The sequence below is a fragment of the Solanum stenotomum genome, chromosome 11 (genome assembly GCF_019186545.1).
Source record: "Solanum stenotomum isolate F172 chromosome 11, ASM1918654v1, whole genome shotgun sequence".
In the NCBI taxonomy this organism is placed as follows: Eukaryota; Viridiplantae; Streptophyta; class Magnoliopsida; order Solanales; family Solanaceae; genus Solanum; species Solanum stenotomum.
Genome location: NC_064292.1, coordinates 55,301,405 through 55,318,085, shown reverse-complemented (window position 1 = coordinate 55,318,085; position 16,681 = coordinate 55,301,405). Strand labels below are relative to the sequence as shown.

Genomic DNA, 16,681 nt, shown 5'->3' with positions numbered 1-16,681 from the left:
TTTTTTTTTTTTTGTAATTTTACATACCTATGTGACACACTCCGTGACTCCACGTAGTTGAGGCACATGAGAGATGTTTGGATGCCATGTAAGTAAAAAAGGTGTACAAAATTACAAAAAAAAAATGGATTGTGTGTGTGGGAGTAATAGGACCTTGGTTTTGTTAAGGTGTGTCTCAGGAATTTCGTTCATAGTCTAGGGATACTTTTGCATTATCCCACATAATATGTAGATTTCTCCCAAAATAGGGGGCATTACCAATCACTCAGCTATATATACATATGAGACAATTTGTTTCACTTCGAACATGTAAAGCAAACATATTAGTTAATTACCGCCATCAACATCGCTACAATAGTCAGCTTCATAAAAAAAAACAAATCAGCTAATAAAATCAAAAATTTCAAAGAATAAAATGTGAAGGAGAGTGTATTTGTAGGAAAGAGAGAGGAAGAAGAAATATCAATAGATTAGTGGCTAAATTTTTAATAATTTTGATCCATTTTAGTAAAATATATTTGAACCATTATTAAATCCAAAACGTTGAACAAGAGTTAAAAAAACACTCAAAATAATGACAAGGTACATAAGAACTTATTGGGAAAAAAGTAAAAAATAAAAACAAAAATAAATAAATAATAATACTATATTTGAACCAATTCCACTTACAAATAATTATCTATTTAATTGAATAACGATCCTAAAAATGTGTATTAAATATAAATGCTCTTGCCCGATAATAATTGGCAATTCAAATTTCAAATGCCTGATGAGAAAATTTTCAATCTGGTCAATATATATGAGCTCTTGCCCATTAAGCCTTCTATTACCAAATAAAATGAATAAAAAACTAAATTTTGATAAATTATTCTACAACAAAACATATTTACAATAACACTTTTATAGAAACTAATCTAATGCTGAGATAAGTTCAAATGGTCCAAGAAAATGGTCATGTGGGAAAGGGGATTTCAACTTTTAGCCATATAAGTGTTGTCTTGTAGGTGGATAGGTCAATGGGTGGTAGCTCCTCTGAGTTTTCTGTAGAATGATCCGCTAGAATTTTATCGTTTTGAACATGATATGTAATTTAAAATGTACAGGAAGAATTGTTGTACTAAAACTTGATTTCTATTTAATTAAAAAAAAAGAAGAATCATTATGACCGATTTATTTCACAACTTTCTAGTAAAATTTTCAAACTATTAATAGAAAAACTATAGGAATGACTAATTCATGTTAGGGTTTTGCCCTGATTTTCTTTCCTTATTTGAAGTTTATTTATTTCCTTAAAGAAAAGTCAAGTATTACCATAAATACTTGAACTCTTTCTGAAAGGAAAATATAATTTTCTTCCATATTTGGTTTATTCTTTCCTTAGAGGAATAGTTTGGAGATCTATAAATTGAAGATCCCTATTCTCATAGCATAACATAATAGAATCCACAATGTAGTCGTTTAGTGAGTTTTGTTTATGGGGAGATTTAATCTCTCAACAGTTTTAATATTTTTCTTTATATTAGTTTTCATATAATAATATTAGTTTTTAGTATAAGTTTTTGTCATCTAATTTATCAATCATATTATTTGCAATTGTAAGTTTCCGCATGACGCCCTAATCACTCCTTCAGAACCCAACAATTCATACTAAAGTAACCTGATCAGATCAAAAGATATGATCATCAATTCCTAGATACAGGCTCTCCCATGCGAAGATAATTTACATTGGAGTTTTTTTTTATTTTCAAATCCATCTTTCAATTATCCAAACCTGCTACTTACAAACAAATCCTTTCCATCAAGACTGAATATTCAACCATTGTGATACTGCCAAACAGATTCTCCCACTTTAGTGATGTAGAAGGCAGTGGGAGAGCCCGCAAACTTAAACCCAATTACAAAACAATCAGACGAATTCGGCGAACTCGTAAATGTCCAATTTGTGCAATAGTTATCCGTGTAATCTACTCTGTCTGGAAGAGAAATTACACATTGATTCTAGCATTAAAAAAAAAAATAATACAAGGTATCTATATAGTTATTAAATGTTTTCTTCTAGTTGGAATTAGTCATTTGTACACATAATTAGATGTATTCAATTTTTTTTAATGGAGTTTAATTTAGTTAATATACCTCTTGTTAATCTTTTAAGTTTATGTGTTAAGGATAAAATTTAAAAAGAACAATAATTTTTTTCTTGATTTTTTAAATGGCCAAACAATTGAAAATAATTAGTTTAATATATATGACAACTAAATTAGAATTGAGGGGTGTTAAATTTCATTCAAAGATACAAATGATGACGATGAAAATACTTGCTATGTACAGAATGAAATTCATAACCTTCCCTGGGATAAATGGTTACAAGAAGTTATTTAGAAGAAATTGAAATTCATCATCAATGGAGGAATTGATTGAATATGGGGAGAATAGGTTAGTACTAGGCTAGAACTTATTTAGCGTTTAATTAGTTTTGGGGACTTTAAATTTTTTCTATAGAGGATCCAATCCATCATAGGTGTTTTCAATAGACATTAATAAACAAAACTTATTAAGAAATTTAATTTTCAAGTTTTGAAGCTTTGACCTTCAACAGAGTCCCTGCCGACGCTGAGGTGCGAAAGCATGAGAAGCGAACATGATTAGATATCCTGGTAGTCCATGCCGTAAACGATGAGTATTCACCCTTGGTATATGCGGATCAGAGGCCCAGCTAACGCGTGAAACACTCCGCCTAGGGAGTACGGTCGCAAGACCGAAACTCAAAGGAATTGACGGGGCGTGCACAACCGGTGGAGCATGTGGTTTAATTCGATACAACGCGCAAACCTTACCAGCCCTGACATATGAACAAGAAAACCTTGGTTGCATATAGTTTCAACGAAATGTCAATAGTACTTCATAGTAACTCCAATAACAAATAAAAAAGGGATAAGACACAAGTACGCCTAAACTATTATTGAAATCTCAGACACACCTTAACTATACTAAGATATACTCCTAGTAAACTCACTGAGTAGAGAATTAATATGATTTTTTAAACTTAGTGTGACAAGACGATTTGGAGTGTATTTGAACAGATAAAAATAAGTTGAATCCATAAATAGGTTATTGTTTGTGGTTGCTCAAGCGTTTAGGGGAAGTCACACAGTTGGCCGTAGGGACAAAAAATATTCATAACCTCTCATCAATATGCATATATTATACATTTGTCGTTAAATTTTTTAATGGACAATTATTTATGTTAATTTCTTAAAGTTTAGTAGGTTAAAATAAGATAAACTATAGGTCATAAATCATAATAAACTTGCACAACTATAACAAATTTTTAATTTGTCTGTATTGTGTACATATTTGCACCTACATATTTTTGCAATAATCTTGCAAGTCATTATTATATCAGACCAAATACATGTGTTATTACAAGTATTGGGACTTTCATTTGAATCTTTCTTGAATTGACTTGAGAATGTGATTTGACTTACAGTGCAATGACTTGAGAAAGATTAAATAGTCTTTACATATTGTGTGACACATTGAATGTGGATGTGTAATTTTAAATAGTCTAAAATTGTCTGAAAATGACTAGGTGACCTTCCTGGAATTGATTACTCCAAAGCAACACTTAAATGTGCCTAGTAAATTTATTTTTATCTGGCTATTGTCAAATTCCAAATACTACTTCACATACGTATCAGTATATAATCAATTATGCATGGTTAAACATATTAGCACATATTGTATACTTTTTGCTATTTTTAATAACTTGGCATATTTTTAACTCAAAGGAGATTCGGACTCAACTTCAACTTCTTCTGTACAATTTCAAGAAGAGTAAAACACATTGACATCTGAATATGCTTCGAAAATTTAAAAATGGCTTTCATACTTCGAAGAATTTGATCATGGGAAATAAATTAAGACATGGCATACACCTTCTTTTGCTTAAAAAAGTCGACACTACTTAAATAAAAGGACACTAATAATCAACTTGGGACAGAAAGTAAGACCTTAAAATCACAAGAAGTGCAAATCCAAACCAATTAATAAGACGAATTGTGAAAATAGACCGACATCAATTGCACAAAATTCTTAAAATGGTGTGATTTAGTCGGCTTTGGGAAAAACTTGCACAGTTTCCTCCTAAATGCCTCATATCATCTTTTCTTATCAACTTCTAATAAGAAACTTTGTTCATACATCCAACCGACATAACATCAAGGTATTCTGTCGCAGTTATCATATGCAGCTCATACCTGCAGATTTATCACTTCATCACTTTCAGTATTCTCTGGATACAAATTAGTAATATTTTTATTTGTTGTTAAAATTTGAATTTACCAGAAAACACAAGGTGAAATGCTTACATGTGTATCCAGAGAGAAGAAGTTTGAAAAAGAAGAGAAACAGTTCCTGCTTTGGTTGTTAAGACAAAATGCATGTGTTATTACAAGTGTTGGGATTTTCATTTGAATTGACTTGAGAATGTGACTTGAATTGTGTGACCTTCCTGGAATTGTGTTATTAAATGTGTATAATAAATTTCTTTGCTTAATTTATGCTATATATACCTCATCAAAATTGATGAATATAGACACAGATCAAACATTTCTTGATTTCTTCTTTATCAACTTAATTAGTTTTGAACATTTTAGTGCAGAAATGGGCTACGTAAACCTTGTATTTTTTATGATATATCCCTTTCTCTTTCAACTTGTTTTGTCCTCATCCTCACCTCATTTATGCCCCAAAAATCAAGCTCTTTCTCTTCTACAATTCAAACACATGTTTACAATAGATCCTAATGTTTCTGGTTATTGTATCGGCATAAGAGGCCAATGGATTCAGTCATATCCAAAAACTCTTTCATGGAACAAGAGCACAGATTGTTGCTCTTGGGATGGAGTTCATTGTGATGAGATGACAGGACAAGTGATTGAGCTCAACCTCACTTGCAGCAAACTTCAAGGCAAGTTTCATTTCAATAGTAGCCTCTTTCAACTCTCCAATCTCAAAAGGCTTGATTTGTCTTATAATGATTTTTCTGGGTCGCTCATTTCACCTAAATTTGGTGAGTTTTCTAGTTTGACGCATCTTGATTTGCTTCTTACAAGTTTTACAGGTCTAATCCCAGCAGAAATCTCTCACCTTTCTAAATTACGGGTTCTTCGTATTCGGAGTGATTATGGGGTTAGATTCGGACCTAACAATTTTGAATTGTTCCTGAAAAACTTGACCCAATTAAGAGAGCTCGACCTTAACTTTGTGAACATCTCTTCCACCTTTCCTCTAAATTTCTCTTCTTATTTAACAACTCTATGGCTTCCATACACACAGTTACGTGGGATATTGCCCAAAAGAGTTTCCCACCTTTCCAACTTAGAATCTCTGGATTTAACAAACAATCCCCAGCTCACAGTTAGATTTCCCACGACCAAATGGAATACCAGTGCATCACTCATGGAGTTATATCTGAGTGGTGTGAATTTCACTGGTAAGATACCTGAATTATTTAGCCATCTAACTTCATTGGTTGACTTAGTTGTTTTATTTAAAAAGATAAGTAAAAGGAAAAATGACTGAGTTTTCAAAAAATCCGATTAAACTTATGGTTTAAGAGAAATCGATTTTCCGAAAGGACAAAGTCGCCACTTAATTTTTAGTAAAAAATCAAGAAAAAATACAAGATTTTTCAAAAGATGTAAACAGATAAAATCAATTGAAAAGGGTTCGAGTTCAAATGTACATTCCGAGAAGGTGTTAGGCCCTCAGAATGTCCGCTAACTTGCGGTTGACCGACGATTTGACTAAAAATGATTTTGACTAATTTTGAAATTTTAACTAAGTAAAAGAACTCATTTATATTAACTATATATTTTTATTTTTTTATTTTTGAAATTGACTTAGTAAGAAAACTAATTTATTTTGAAATTTTAACTTAGTAAGAAAACTAATTTATTTTAACTTATTTATTTATTACCATTTATTTTTCTAATTAATTGTTATTTAAGGGGAAATAAACTAAGGGGATCATTCTAAAGGGGAGTGACTTAAGTGTTGACAAAATAAAAATAAAATAAAGCTAAGTATAAATATTTTAATTTTAATATAAAATAAAGTGAAGTGGCCATCTTTGGGAATTTAATTAACTTAAACCAAGATCAAGATAAAATGTTAGCCAAGTACCATAAACAAGTAAAGCAAGGTAGGAAAATATTGAATTTGGGCCTCCCCAACTCTGCTGGACTAGTTGGGCAAAACAAGATTGGGCTTTGGCCCATTTTCGCCCCTCTTTCACACTTAAAATCTGTGTATACGTCGAACGTATATGACTGTATACGGTACGTGTTTCAGCTCCCTTTTGCGTATATCGAGCCGTATACCAAATGTATACACTCTTTTTCAACCCCTGCAACCCGTATTTTTTAGTTTTTGATATTCCATATCTGTATACCAGTGTATACAACTCGTTTTCTGGACTTTGGGGACTTATATTTCCACATTACACCTGTATTTCACCTCCAAGGACCTGTTCGCCAGCTTCTCTATGATCCAAATGAAGGAGAGGTTGACTCGATGAGGAAGACTTGAGCCTATGGCTCGATTTAAAAATGCAAAAGAGAGGAGAAAGAGTCCACCATGAACTCAAAGGAGTTTCCACATGCAAACGAAGCAAAGGAAAAGAAATAATATATAAACCAACTTGAGATAAAAATAGAGAGAGTAACACGATTTATTTAAGAACTGTGAACGAGCTTAAGAGAGTATAAATTGACATACAATCCTACTAAAGTATATTACACATAGACACATTGAAAGCTAACGAACTTTAAAAGAGTAACTAAGAGAGCATGTTAATCATTCCAAGTCGAATGAGTCAATACAGTAGTTAGCAACACATGCATATGGGCAACAAACGTATAAAAAAAAGAGAGTAAGGTTGATCTTTACCACACATTCAAATCAGCAAACTAAAATAAAATAATAATAATAATAATAATAATAATAATAAACTAACATATATATATATATATATACATATAAACAACGTGTACACAGTCATGTGAACATTGAGCCGATATCTTGGAATATTATGCCCAAAGAAAATCATTTTTAAGAAAAAGACATATATTCTGAGAAATGAACCGGATTACTATTTAAGACTAATGTAGAAAATAAAATAAAATCGGCTAACAATTAAAGCCGCACTAAAGAAGAGTTTTAACAACAAAACAAGGGGGGCAAAATCTCCCGAAATGAATATAACTCAAACACATAGATGCTTGCTAACCTATAGTCGGTCAGAACTACTCAGACTGTGATATATCATTTTTAACCGAATTAACTCTTCTAGAGAAGTATCACCAGCAGGCAAACTAACTATGAAATTGGCGTCAAACACATTATGTAAGAAGATCAAACTAATTAAAGAAACTTATCACCACGATTGCCACACATCTCCTTTAATCCAGTGAACGATATGACGCAACCAGAGACAATGAACACTCCTTGACCAGATTTCAACATATGGGGATTAAAACAAAACTCACACATAAACATAATACACACAAAACGAGGAGCAGATCATTAACAAACACAGGGAAGGATTGGAAATCAAACAAAGCCAAGGGAGACATTACCTCTTTCTGGGCAACGAACTGAGACGCGAACGGGCTTGGAGACACTAAGCTCCCACCAACAACTCCGGAAAACTCCGAGGATTCCGGCAAGTTTCCAACAACCCACAAAGAAACGATGAGAAATATCTTTAAAGTCTATTTCCTGTATGACCTTTGTAACTAGTAATCACTTTTTTTTTCCCCCTCCCAACAATGAAGGATATCGATTATTTATCAACGAAATTAGGGCAAAAAAAAGGTGAATAGGCGGGAGCTTTTGGACAAGAACAAGGCCCACAAAAAAATCAAATTTCAAAAAAACTTTCACCATTAAAGGGCAACATCTTTTCCTGAGAAATTCACCCCATTCCGAAAGAGGAAAAGGGGACGGACGGGTGGGATCGAATCACTCGTCCTTGGGCGCGACGTGGATCGATCCCACGCTACAAGAACAGAGGACGCGGCTGCTGCAGGTGCCTTTTGCTGCCGTGACAAGGATGGGAGGAAGACGACACGGATAGAGTCGTTGCTTTCCCGTGAATCGCGCTGTGTAACTCCGTCTGGTCACTGTTCACGCTTTGACGCGTGAAGGAGAAGCGTACAGAGGTCGCTGGATCTTGCTATTGTATTGAATGGGTTGGGTATTATTGTTGTACGTATTTGGTGAAGTCTGGTGGGCTTTGGAAATAAAAGGGAACAAAATGGGTCCTTAATTGTGGACTAAGAATAAGAAAATGGGCTGCTGAAAAATGAAAATAGGGCCCAAAACCTAGATGGGTTAAGGATAAAATTCAATTGATTAGAATTTGAATTTAAGCTTTAGCCATACGAATTTAAATTATAGCAGATTAGAGATTGAAAAGGTAGTCAAACTTAGTGAATTAGAATAAGTTCGGCTAATAATTAAATAAGATGAATTAATGTAATTAATTTACGAGCTTCTTAATCCTAATGAAATAAAAATAATTAACGCAATTATAAATTAATTAATCTAACAATATAAACGACTAAATAACTAAATATTTAAATAAAACTAAAATCATTTTTAGACAATTTTCGGACATTCATAAAATATACTAATTAGACACATGATTATATAATAATTAACTTAATTATAAACTAATTAACTCAAAATATAAGCTATTAATTAATTTAAACTAAATAGCCAAATATTTAAATAAAACTAAAATCTTTTTGAGATGATTTTCGAACATTCATAAAATATACTAATTAGACACATAATTATATAATAATTAACTTAATTATAAACTAATTAACTCGAAATATAAGCTGTTAATTAATTCAAACTAAATAGCCAAATATTTAAATAAAACTAAAATCTTTTTGAGACAATTTTCGAACATTCATAAAATATACTAATTAGACGCCCAATCATATAAAATATCATATTTATTATTTTAAAATTTATAAAAATAACAAAACTACTTAAAATGACTTGAAAATTATTTTGAATTTTATAAAGCCAATTATTTCAAATCATTTAGAATTTAGGAAGCTCGATGATTAGTTTATATTGGGGAGGATCAAAATTGGGTGTCAACAGGGTAAATTAATTAATCTTTAAACTTCGATTAATACTTTAGATTTTTATCTAATCTACGTAATAATTAATTACTTATAATACTTTATTATGTTTATTTCAGGTATTGGGATATTATTTGGAATAACACTGGACCTTGTACAACTCGAGCAAAGTAAGTTTTATCTTTCTTGTCTCAAAGTAATTTTTGATGATTTAATTTTTAAAGGACAATTCAATGTACTAAATTTTATTAGGGATCAATTGATACAGTTTTGTTCTGCATTTCTGCAAGAGTCTGTTTCATAGCTTAAATTCTTGATTGTTTCATAGCTTGAATCCTTGACATCTTGGACAATTGAAAATCATTATTATCTCTATTTTTGAATATGTTTTCACTATTAAAAAAATGTGAATTTCCAACGGACGTCATACATTAGAACGACGAACATTTTCAATAACTCTATTTCTACGGAATCTACTGAGAATTTGTGTTTGTTAGTATTGTAGTACTATTTTTTTGTGATACATATTGACACTATTAGTTTAGATTCATGTTGCGTAGAGTCTCTATTAGGGATTTATCATTCACATGACATTAATATTGAACCCGACACTTATAATGATTAAGGATAGAAGATAATAGTAAAAAAATGAAAATTAAGTTCAATATACTTTTGGTTTTGCAGGCTTTCAGGAACAAGTTTTGAGGTAATAATTACTAATGAAAATCAGACAGAAGTTTCATTTAAAAGAACATGGAATGTTTCTCAATCAAGTGAACCTCTCTTGAACATTGATAAAAGGTAAGTATTTTATTTTACCAAAATTATATTTTATGCGATTCTGATAGCGCCGAAAATAATGTTGCATTGTCCGAACGTACGATCAAACTTCTTTATAATGACGTTGTTTGTCTAGCTATCTTTTGGTTGTTATAACAATGTACTGATATATAGAGAATTAATTTCAGATTTATAATGCTACACAATACATCTGGATTTTATACATATTCGATCGTTGAACGTTTAAAAGGATGGCCAATTTCGTATATACAAAATCTCAGGCTTGTGTTCAAGCTTCAAGGAAACATGTACGTATTTTTATTTTTTTTGTATATTTAAAATAATTTCTTATCATTAATTAGAAAGATATTTCTTTTAAAATATTTATTTTAATTTTGAATTGGATAAAAATGAATATATAGTATATTGAAACTGTATATTTATGTATATAGGTTTCATTATATGGCTGTTTCTGATGAGAGGCAACGTGTCATGCCAACAGAAATGGATCGAAAGAAAGGCCATGTGCTTGACTATAAAGAAGTTGTTCTTTCTCGCTGATCCGACTAATCCAGATTTAAAAGGAGAGGTACAACTTTATAATTAGTATAAATTTACATACCCGACCAAGTCGTTTTTTCACACACATATAGGGTTATTGATCCGAAGCTACAAGGTTTGACTAAATCCCTAGCTAGCTAGTACTATATGCAAGTCTAAAGCTAGCTAGCATGGAAAGTACATGTTCGACAGAATCCAGTATGTTTATTGAGAAATTAATTGAATATGTACATATGATCCATTTCAGAATCCGAACTTCAAATTCAGAACTTATAATTTTCAAAACTACAACCAAATGCCAAATTCCTAAACTTCATATTAAGGATGGAGAGATATGATCATATTCATCCTGTCACAATTTTTGAGGTACATAACGATAGTCGATAACAATATAATTAATAAGACTTTTATGATGATATTTTTCACCTAATTATGCAGGTGGATGACAAGTATTTCTATGCAAGTGATAATAAAGATGGTCAAGTTTATGGATGGGTTAGTTCTACTAATCCACCATTAGGATTTTGGATGATTAATCCAAGTAATGAATATCGTACTGGAGGATCTTTTAGACAAGACCTTACTACACATGTTGGCCCAACTGTACTTAGTGTAAGTCATTAATTAATTAATAAATTAAATTATATTATATGATATGAAACTTGTTATTAATTTTTTTATTTATTCCTAATTGCAAGATATTTGTGAGTACACATTATGCTGGAGAGGATTTAGCAATTAAATTTGAACAAGGAGAACCATGGAAAAAAGTTATTGGTCCTGTTTTTGTGTATCTAAATTCAAATGTTGCAGCCAAGGCAAATCCTTCTATACTTTGGCATGATGCAAAGAAAAGAGTACGTATTGATTTCAGTTTACGTGTCTTACTTTCTTTTCTGGTCCATCTTTTTATGAAAAAAATCGACTATCTGTAATTAGTACTCTTTTTAACCTCAACATTAAACATGACATGTTTATATATATGTAACGATTGTGGTCCAACTGTTCAGGTATTGTCCTCTTTTGGACTAGTTCCACCTAGATTTGACCCTTGGATTTTAACCCAAAAGATAGTCTGAATTGTTAATTCTTAACTCGTTTTTATAATAAGGTTCTTAATAACTTTTCTTTTTCTCATTCTGATGTGAGATTTGCTTAAGGTATAATGTGGACTCTTTCTTTAGAGGTTTGTGTTTTGTCATGGACGTCACACTTTAATGCATTATACATATTTCGTAAACTTTGTGCCCAATCACATTAACAAAATTTTCAGATGAATCAAGAAGCTGCAAGTTGGCCTTATGAATTTGCATATTCAAAAGACTACATCAAATCTAATCAAAGAGGATCTGCTAGTGGCAAGCTATTTGTTAATGACAGGTACATCTTTTTCCATATATATATATATATATATATATATATATAGCGGGGACATACTTTCCTATGGTAGTTCTGCTTCGGCCTCTTAATGGCCGTCCCATACTAGGTTGATTTGTATAATATATAGCCAATATCCATAATACGAGGAATGTCGATAAGACCTAAGATTCTTTTGACATAATATATAGCCATACACATATTTATAGTAAAACGAGTTCTGACTAATTGAGATTAAAGGTAGTTATCTATATTTAGAATACTTAATATCAGAATAAATGATTCATATAATTGATTTAATTAATTTAAGATTGAAGCATAGTTGATCGATTATTTTGTAATGACCCGAAAGGTCATTTTGGTAATTTTTCGTGGAAATGACTATTTTGCCCTTTCGGTAGTTTCCCCGAGTCCCATGTTTTGTGGTTGTAAAGTTAGTTTGAGGAAAAGTTGGTAAAAAGTTGAGTTTTTGAGAAGTTGAGTTTTTATGAGTTAAAGTTGGTTAAAAAGTGCTTTTTCGAGTTATTTGGAGTTTCGGGACTCGGATCGGATTTTCATCGATTTCGGCAGTCTTAGAATGTCGAAACGGATCTGTGTGAAGTTACAGAGTTGAATTTGGAGTTGAAACGAAGAATTGAGGTCCTAAGTTGCTAAAATTGTGAAATTTTGATAAAGAGTTGACTTTGGTCAACATATGAGGTTCCGAGGCTCAGATTGAAATTCCGAGAGTACCGTTGGTTTCGGGAGGTGATTCTAAGTCTAGAATGAGTCTTGGTTGAATTTTTAGACGCTCCGTTTGAGTTTCGAATTTTTTGGCATTAAACTAGTTTCTGGGCATCTTATTGAATTTCGGGTCAAGGAGTCCTCGAATTCAAATTCCAACAGTTCCATTGAGTCCGGAACGTCGAATTTAGTGGGGGTACATATTTAGTTTGTGTGCACGAGATTTCGAACGAATCGCGAGGGTCCAACGGGGACTTAAACTTTGGTGTTATTGTTGTTTCAGCTGCTGTGTTATTTTTTTTAGCTGCAACAGCAGTTTTTTTTCTGTTTTTAAAGCCAAACCAGTAGCCATTTTTCCCCCAACTTGAAAAATACCCATTTCTCCATTTTTAGACTTTGAGAGCTCGAAAATAGGTGATTTCAAGTGGGTTTTCGCAAGGAATTCATTGGGTAAGTTATTTCCAACTTAGATCTTTGATTTCCATCGATTATTTATGNTTCTCGCTGATCCGACTAATCCAGATTTAAAAGGAGAGGTACAACTTTATAATTAGTATAAATTTACATACCCGACCAAGTCATTTTTTCACACACATATAGGGTTATTGATCCGAAGCTACAAGGTTTGACTAAATCCCTAGCTAGCTAGTACTATATGCAAGTCTAAAGCTAGCTAGCATGGAAAGTACATGCTCGACAGAATCCAGTATGTTTATTGAGAAATTAATTGAATATGTACATATGATCCATTTCAGAATCCGAACTTCAAATTCAAAACTTATAATTTTCAAAACTACAACCAAATGCCAAATTCCTAAACTTCATATTAAGGATGGAGAGATATGATCATATTCATCCTGTCACAATTTTTGAGGTACATAACGATAGTCGATAACAATATAATTAATAAGACTTTTATGATGATATTTTTCACCTAATTATGCAGGTGGATGACAAATATTTCTATGCAAGTGATAATAAAGATGGTCAAGTTTATGGATGGGTTAGTTCTACTAATCCACCATTAGGATTTTGGATGATTAATCCAAGTAATGAATATCGTACTGGAGGACCTTTTAGACAAGACCTTACTACACATGTTGGCCCAACTGTACTTAGTGTAAGTTATTAATTAATTAATAAATTAAATTATATTATATGATATGAAACTTGTTATTAATTTTTTTATTTATTCCTAATTGCAAGATATTTGTGAGTACACATTATGCTGGAGAGGATTTAGCAATTAAATTTGAACAAGGAGAACTATGGAAAAAAGTTATTGGTCCTGTTTTTGTGTATCTAAATTCAAATGCTGCAGCCAAGGCAAATCCTTCTATACTTTGGCATGATGCAAAGAAAAGAGTATGTATTGATTTAAGTTTACGTGTCTTACTTTCTTTTATGGTCCATCTTTTTATGAAAAAAATGGACTATCTGTAATTAGTATTCTTTTTAACCTCAACATTAAACATGACATGTTTATATATATGTAACGATTGTGGTCCAACTGTTCAGGTATTGTCCTCTTTTGGACTAGTTCCACCTAGATTTGACCCTTGGATTTTAACCCCAAAAGATAGTCTGAACTGTTAATTCTGAACTCATTTTTATAATAGATCTCTTAATAACTTTTCTTTTTCACATTCTGATGTGAGATTTGTTTAAGGTATAATGTGGACTCTTTCTTTAGAGGTTTGTGTTTTGTCATGGACGTCACACTTTAATGCATTATACATATTTCGTAAACTTTGTGCCCAAATACATTAACAAAATTTTCAGATGAATCAAGAAGCTGCAAGTTGGCCTTATGAATTTGCAGTTTCAAAAGACTACATCAAATCTAATCAAAGAGGATCTGTTAGTGGCAAGCTATTTGTTAATGACAGGTACATCTTTTTCCATATATATATATATAGCGGGGACATACTTTCCTATGGTAGTTCTGCTTCAGCCTCTTAATGGTCGTCCCATACTAGGTTGATTTGTATAATATATAGCCAATATCCATAATACGAGGAGTGTCGATAAGACCTAGGATTCTTTTGACATAATATATAGCCATACACACATCTATAGTAAAACGAGTTCTGACTAATTGAGATTAAAGGTAGTTATCTATATTTAGAATACTTAATATCAGAATAAATGATTCATAGAATTGATTTAATTAATTTAAGATTGAAGCATAGTTGATCGATTATTTATTTTTGTGTTTTTGTTTTATGGGTTTATCATTAAACATATTGTGCCAGCATCCAATGCTTATATAGGATTAGCACCACTAGGAGAAGCTGGATCTTGGCAAAGAGAAAACAAAGTAAGGTTAATTAATTATATTATTTATAAAAAAAATATGAAGAATATTTTAATTATATATATTTATTAATCTTTTAAATTTCATTTCGTTTTATAATCTCTAGGGTTATCAATTTTGGACAAAAACCCACGGTAATGGAAACTTCATCATAGAAAAGGTCATATTCGGTACATATAACTTGTATGCAACAGTCCCAGGAATTCTCGAAGATTACAAATACACTTAAATTGTAAATGTTACTCCAGGTTAATTTTACTTTCTTACTTAATTACTCACTTGTTTTTTTTTTCCTAATTCAAAACAATATTTTCTAATCTTTTTTTTAAAAAATTTTTTTGTGTGTACCTATATATAGGTTCAATTATTAAATTAGGTGTTTTGTTGTATAATCCTCCAAGAAATGGAGCTACAATTTGGGAAATTGGTGTACCAGATAGAACTGCTGCTAAATTTTTTATTCCAAATCCACCTCCACAATTCAAAGTTCACAAATACAAAAATAATTCTGAATCAAGGTAAGTTCCAAAAATTTACTTGTTATATATTTTATATTTTTTAAATAAATTGTAAAATGATTGTTGTTTATTTAATCTATTTTGGTTTGCAGATTTAAACAATATGGTTTGTGGAAACAATATAGTGTTTTGTATCCTAAACTTGATCTTGTCTACAATGTTGAGACTAGCAAATATTCAAGAGATTGGTTTTATGCTCATGTTACTAGGTAAGCTCGTTTATACGGTCTAATTTCTTTATAATAATGACATTCTCTTCGATATGTTTTGATTGCTATAGTAAATTATCTATATAGAACATAACATGAAAGATCGATTTCACAAGAAAATTGGTGGATTTTTTTTTTCTTCAGGAACATAGGAAACAACACATATAAAGGTACTACATGGAAAATTATATTTAACCTTGCCAATGTTAGTAATGCCTCAAATTACACTCTCCAATTGGCTATTGCTGCAGCTTCACAAACTGAACTACAAGTATGTATTTATATACCCGTTTTGATTACGCTTGACTTATTATTTCGAATATATGTTATGCTGCTTGAACTCTTTAAAAATAGTATCTGATTTGTATCGGATTCTTTAAAAGTTATATAGTTCTGGAGAATCTGACAAGAGTGTGACAATATTTTCGAATAGTGCAAGCAACACATATGTGTATGTCATATAATATAATACACGAAATACTATAACTCTAATTAGCCTAACGTGAAAAGATAAATTTTATTCGATATGACTTACATAGATCTTTTTTTTTCTTAAGGTTCGTGTCAACGATGAAAAAGCGCAAACGCCTCATTTTACAACAGGACATATAGGGGGAAGTAATGTCATTGCAAGACATGGAATTCATGGATTATATTGGATTTATAGCATTGGAATACAAGGCAAATTGCTTATCAATGGAGTAAACACAATTTTTCTTACACAAATACTGGCTCTTAGCCCATTTCAAGGTGTAATGTATGATTATCTTCGTTTTGAAGGACCTCATCAGTAATAAAAAAATTATTATCTTCGATCCATTATCTCTTTGTTTTTGGTTATAGACGTTATATTTAAAAGTAAAAACGATAAGATCCATTAGAAATATTTAAACTTGATTATTTTGTTGAGGAGAAGGACAATAGTAAATCACTTGAGATAATTAAATTGATGCGGCATTTTAATAAAGTAAAAAAAAAAGTGATATAACTAAAACTGAAAGCAAAAGAAAAAAGGCCTAAAGCATGTCACAA

General features: G+C 31.3%; 1 protein-coding gene and 1 pseudogene across 1 annotated transcript in view; one reads left to right on the top strand and one right to left on the bottom strand.

Moving 5' to 3' along the window:
• LOC125846081 (rhamnogalacturonate lyase B-like) overlaps positions 1 to 16,443 on the top strand; it is a 22,318-nt pseudogene extending 5,875 nt beyond the window's left edge.
• LOC125843918 (TMV resistance protein N-like) overlaps positions 1 to 16,681 on the bottom strand; it is a 156,696-nt gene that overhangs the window by 39,195 nt on the left and 100,820 nt on the right. The gene's annotated exons all lie outside the window — the stretch shown is intronic.